The 6,174-nt window shown below is 37.9% G+C and overlaps 1 non-coding gene across 1 annotated transcript; it reads right to left on the reverse strand.

Moving 5' to 3' along the window:
* Positions 1-3,766: 3,766 nt before the first annotated feature.
* On the reverse strand, positions 3,767-3,873 carry LOC115297255. Its single transcript, XR_003911358.1, has one exon. It is a non-coding gene; the product is annotated as a U6 spliceosomal RNA (small nuclear RNA).
* Between the last annotated feature and the right edge of the window lie 2,301 nt (positions 3,874-6,174).

Below are 6,174 nucleotides of genomic sequence, written 5' to 3' on the forward strand. Positions count from 1 at the left end.
AATCACCAGACTGAAATTAAACTCTGAAAGGTAGGAGAAAAACACAGAAAATGTGTATTTAGTAGCAGGGCACAGAAAATGTGTATTTATTTCCCCATTTTCTTTAAGTCTTCATGAATTTTGTTGGGTTTTCTGAAAATTCCTCTATACAAAGTCATGTCTATTTATTACTCCTTCATCAGATGGTCTACAGTTGTGTGAGAAAAATTGGCATTAAAATGCTAGCATCTGGGGCACCTGGGTGGCTCAGTCGGTTAAGCATCCGGCTTCGGCTCAGGTCATGATCTCACGGTTCATGGGTTCGAGCCCCACATCGGGCTCTGTGCTGACAACTAGCTTAGAGCCTAGAGCCTGTTTCGGATTCTGTGTCTCCCTCTCTCTCTGATCCTCCCCTGCTAGTGCTGTCTCTCTCTGTCTCTCAAATAAATAAATAAATAAATAAATAAATAAATAAAATGCTAGCATCTATTATTATAAAGTAAGTGATGAAACCATTATGTTTTCATTGAATCTCAAAGTATTAGTACACTAATAGTAAGATAGCATATTAATGAATCACAAATTTGTTGAACTTCTAAGCAAAAATCTTAAGTGACTACAACCTCGTATTACCAGAGTTACTTAACATCACCTGAGAAGGGGACAATGACTAATGTATTATAATTAAATAAATATACACTTTACAAACTATCTTTTTATTTTTCCTCTTAAGTTATACTTATTATGCCAAGTGAATGAGGAAGTGTAAGATTGATTTTAATCTAAATTTTATTTCTCAATTACCAAAACTTGACTAGAATTTGGGACTCTGGGTAGATGCATAGAACTTGCCACCAAGAATATGAGCTGGTTTGGCTAAGGAAATGAGTAAAAAACAAGAGTCAAGGTCTCTGTCATTATCATAATCAGTATATTTCATCTAGCTCCATCTTGTTCAGATATCCATGCAAAAAGTGGCCAATTTCCATGTGGTCCTTAAAACTTTTCATGATCACATAACTCTGTGTGATCTCCTCTGCACACTTACACATACCATGTACTTGACAATGATCACCTACTGCCCCAAATCTCATATTTGTTTTGTTCTGACCGCTGGAGTGTAAACCACATAAGCCCAGATGTCAGAGCTATAAATGCTTGAAAAAATTAGGAAAAATCTAGACTAGCTTCCTACTCACTTGGGTCAATAAATATTTATTGTTTTTAATGTACGATGCTAATAGCTCTCCTCAAAGATCTTCTCATAGCAAGAACAACAAAATGTTTCCCCAAGACTCTCAGAAGTCATGCAATTCAGCAGTATTCTAGAGAATGTTGTTCTCTAAGGCATGCTTGAAAAGAAAGCTGTAAAGGGAGAGAAGAATATTACAAAATTAAGCAGAAGTAAATCATGCCACACCGGTAAAGACTGCATACATAAGTCAAGAAAGCCAGATGGTTTTCTTCATTAGAGAGATATGGAAACTTATACCAACATGCAGAGAGAATTTTGGTTGTCAGCTTTTCTTCAATTCTAAACCTCGCCTTAAAGTATAAGTTAAATTGACTCTTCCAAAAAATTCTTCTAAGTGTTTTATAATAATTTTTAGTTTGTTTGGGAGATTTAGCTGGTATTTTTAATATATATATTATAGTTTCTTGGCTTTGGAATAAATCCATGCTCTCTCTTTTTAAACAATGTTTCTTTTAATTTATGTAAGCCTAGTTATTAAATCTTGCTTCATGTCTTACTTTCTGTAGTTTTCTAGGGTCCAAAGGGCTAGACATGTTTCTCTGTCTCTGATGTTTTTCTAGTCTTAACTATCTATTCTTGCTTTTCCTATTGATGGTGTGTACACTTGCTCTTGGTGTCTTAGGATATTATGTTATTGGCTTCATTGCTTAGTGTCAATATAATACATAATTATAGTTAAAACCTTGTCATGGGGGTTGAGAATCATGTTTTTATTATAAAGTGAGATTTTATGGTAAGTTAACAAACGTTATTAAGACTTTATCTTGGCTATGAAATAACACAGATTTACAGTGTATAAAATTTGACAAATATTTGTAATTCTTGAGAATTCCAGTGATGTCAAGTATATGGGAACTCTCTGTATTATAATTTGGCAATTAACTCTATCTGAATATATTCTCTAGTATCTGTGACATGCATCCTTTTGCAGTTCTATCACTCAATTTATTGTGATACTATATGTAATATTTAAAATCTGGTAACTGGCGTTTTGGGTGATTTCTCTCCATTCCCTAGGAGAATGTCATCTCCTCATCTCAAAGACACATTTGTACCAAGGTAACTGACCGGCTTTTTGAATGGTTAGAGCTCATAGTTAATCATGTCACCAATTGCAGGAGCCTTAAAGGTGTATCTCCTGAAGCACTATGGTTGCGTGGGTGTTAGTAACTAAATGTCCATGAGCCCCTAAGGAATCAGTTAAAGGCTTCAGGCAGTCCAGAAACTCTCTGAACTATTGGTTATTTGTGCATTTCTTCATTTTTTTCTAGATAGGTTGAGCATTCTATCAAATTCTTAACAAGGTTAAGAATCATGACACTAAAGGGAGGCAGCATAGAAAAACTGCATGGAAATTTCAGTGTAAAAACCTGTGTTTAATTCATTAATGTAAGAGTGTGAGATGACAGCAACCCCCAGGAAGCCGGGTGACAGTGCTATTTATGTTTTAGACAAATTCCATTCTTTATTGTTTCTCATTATTTTGAAACTTACCAGCACCAAGACATTGCATTCTACTCATTCATTCATTCATTATATATAGAAAAGGCTGTGATTTGTTGCAAAGCATACTTAAAAAAATGTTTATTTATATATTTTGAGGGAGAACAAGAGCATGAGTGGGGGAGGGCAAAGAGAGAGGGAGAGAGAGAATCCCAAGCAGGCCCCGAGCTGTCAATGCAGAGCTCAACATGGGAGCTCCAACTCACCATTGTGAAATTATGACCAGAGCTGAAATCAAGAGTTGGAGACTTAACCAATTGAGCCACCCAGGTGTCCTGCAAAGCATAATTGTATAGCAAATTGCAAGGAAGTTCAAATAATATTCAAAACCAAAACTTAAATTTAATGGCTTAAGCCTAAGGTTCCATTACTTTATCGAGATCTCAGAAGTATTATCAGTGGAAGAATGCTTTCCTTTTCTTTTTTCTTTTTTCCCTTTTTGTTTTGTTCCCCCCTTTTTGATTTATTCTTTTTTTTCTTGTTTCTTTTCAAACTTCTTTTGATATTTTTGGGGTTTTTTGTTTTGAAGTGTCCTCTTTTGTGGAACTAGATAGGTAAGACAAGACCTTTTTTCTTTTCTTTTAACTGACCCATCAATGTTCCAAGACCTCAGTCAAGGGAGGCATGGTTGGGTGGAGGAGGGGGGGGAGATAAACTTCTCCAAGCCATGAAAGCCAATTCAGAAGGATGTGTTGGCTTTAGAAAACAATTCTGGGAATAGATTGTTGATAGTGTTGCTATCCCTGGTGTTAAGATGTTCATTGGACAGTTCCCTATGTGGGTGGGTTTGAGATGGCTTGGACAGTTGAAGAATCCAGTCTCCAGGCAGAGAGAAGTGATGAAAGTTATTTTGGGGTATTAGTTGCTTCGTATTTGATAGGAAATAAAGTCTCAGTGAAACCCTCCTGGCTGTCTTTTTATCATTCTAAGTAAGAGTATCATCTTACCTAAAGAAAGGCAAACACCTATTTTTTATAGGCTTTGGAATATTGGGATTGGGGGGGAGGATTTTTAAAAATAAATATGAGCAAAAATATGAAAGGCTTCATGAATTTGCATGTCATCCTTGTGCGGAGGCCATGATAATCTTCCCTGTATCATTCCAATTTTAGTATTTGTTCTGCTGAAGCAAGCACTGGAACATTGGGATTTTTTTAATGTTTTATTTATTTTTGAGAGAGAGATAGCATGAGCAGGGGAGGGCCAGAGAGAGGGAGACACAGAATCGAAGACAGGCTCCAGGCTCTGAGCTAGCTGTCAGCACAGAGCCTGATGCAGGGCTCGAACACAAACCATGAAATCATGACCTGAGCTGAAGCCAGACACTCAAATGACTGAGCCACCCAGGCACCCCTGGAACATTGGGATTTTTAAAGCTAAAGTACTTGCATGTGGTCTGTGCTGTGGTTCCTTCCATCAGCCCTACCCTCCCATCATTTCTCCTTCTTCATGCCTACATAAAATGAGAGAACTCCTGAAGAGAACTCTGAATTTATCCAATAAAATTATAGAATAGTCACTCAGACAAAGCAGTTATCCAGTTAAAACTTCTATCACATGTGAATTTATTCCAAAACATCTTAAGACATGATTGTTTTAAGATTTGCTTAAATGCTCCCAAATAGACTGAAATGTGTGCTCTTCATGAGGGCTCTTGGGGCCTGATGGATGGGTCCTAGGGATCCCCTGTGCAGGGGATAGTGAAGAGTTGGGGACATCAGACAGAAATTCCTCTGGGCTGTGTAGATGAATACAGATTGTCATACTTCTTGGAGTTGACCAATGTCCTCCAGATCTCTGTGAAACAAAGAGCTACCTCCTTGCCCGGCTTCCTTGACTGAATACACACTAGTCTTCAAAGGGACATTCAACAATTTTTAAAAATATTTTTATTTATTTTTGAGAGAGAGGGACAGCGTGAGCAGGGGAGGATCGGAGAGATGGGGAGGCACAGGATCTGAAGACAGGCTCCAGGCACTGTGCTAGCTGTCTGCACAGAGCCTGACATGAGGCTCAAACTCACAAACTGTGGGATCATTACTTGAGCCAAAGTTAGATACTTAACGAACTGAGCCACGCAGATGCCCCTTCAAGGGGACTTTTAATTGCCCTTTCACTGTGTCTTTCATAAGTGTCTGACACCAGAGCAGAAAATATTTGGAAGTAAGTTCTGGTATAACATACAGGCTACCTTGGAAGTATTCCTTCAGAAAGTGACAGTTAAATGTTCCTTCTTTCCATAATGCTATGCTCTTTGTTGGCAATTCTTATCATGTTCTAACCCTCCCCATACAACTCTCTTTACCCATCTGCTACTCAGTGTCTCCACATTCTCCCTCTGGACACAGTGAACTGATACAAGACTTTGCTCAGTCTTATGTGCCTTTTTAGTCCAGTCTTGGGGTATCTTGGCTGGATGACCATGAACTTCACCTTCTCTAACAAGTCATGTCATATACCTGAAGTGGGCCTTCTTATATGAGGGAAGATGAAGTTGGGGTGGTGAAAGTTCCTTTAACTCTTGTTCTATATCTTCCCAATAACAGATCTGTGGTCTCATTTGTTCCTGAAGTTTTTAACATAAATATTATGGTATGAGAATTATTTTTTTTTGTTTCAATAATCTACCAAGTCTAATTGGCACAAAAACAGACACACAGACCATTGGAATTGAATAGAGAACCCAGAATTGGACCCACAAATATATGGCCAATTAATCTTTGACAAAGCAGGAAAGAATATCCAATGGACAAAAGACAGCCTCTTTAACAGGTGGTGCTGGGAGAACTGGACAGCAACATGCAAAAGAATGAAACATGACCACTTTTTTACACCATGCACAAAAATAAACTCAAAATGGATGAAAGACTTGAATGTGAGACAGGAAACCATCAAAACCCTAGAGAAGAAAGTAGGAAACAACCTCCTTGACCTCTACTGAAGCAGTTTCCTACTGGACACATCCCCAAATGCAAGGGAATCAAAAACAAAAATAAACTATTGGGACCTCATCAAGATAAAAAGCTTCTGCACTGCAAAGGAAACAATAAATAAAACTAATAGGAAACTGATGGAATGGGAAAAGATGGTTGCAAATGACATATCAGATAAAGGGCTAGTATCTAAAATCTATAAGGAACTCACCAAACTCCACACCCAAAAAACAAATAATCCAGTGAAGAAATGGGCAGAAGACATGAACAGACACTTCTCCAAAAAGGACATCCAATGGCCAACAGAGACATGAAACAATGCTCAGCATCACTCATCATCAGGGAAATACAAATCAAAGCACACTGAGATATTACTTTATGTTGGTCAGAGTGGCTAGAATGAACAAATCAAGAGACTATATATGCTGGCGAGGATGTGGAGAAACAGGCACCCTCCTACACTGTTGGTGGGAATGTAAACTGGTGCAACTGCTCTGGAAAACA

The sequence above is a fragment of the Suricata suricatta genome, chromosome 7, assembly GCF_006229205.1.
Source record: "Suricata suricatta isolate VVHF042 chromosome 7, meerkat_22Aug2017_6uvM2_HiC, whole genome shotgun sequence".
Taxonomy (NCBI): domain Eukaryota; kingdom Metazoa; phylum Chordata; class Mammalia; order Carnivora; family Herpestidae; genus Suricata; species Suricata suricatta.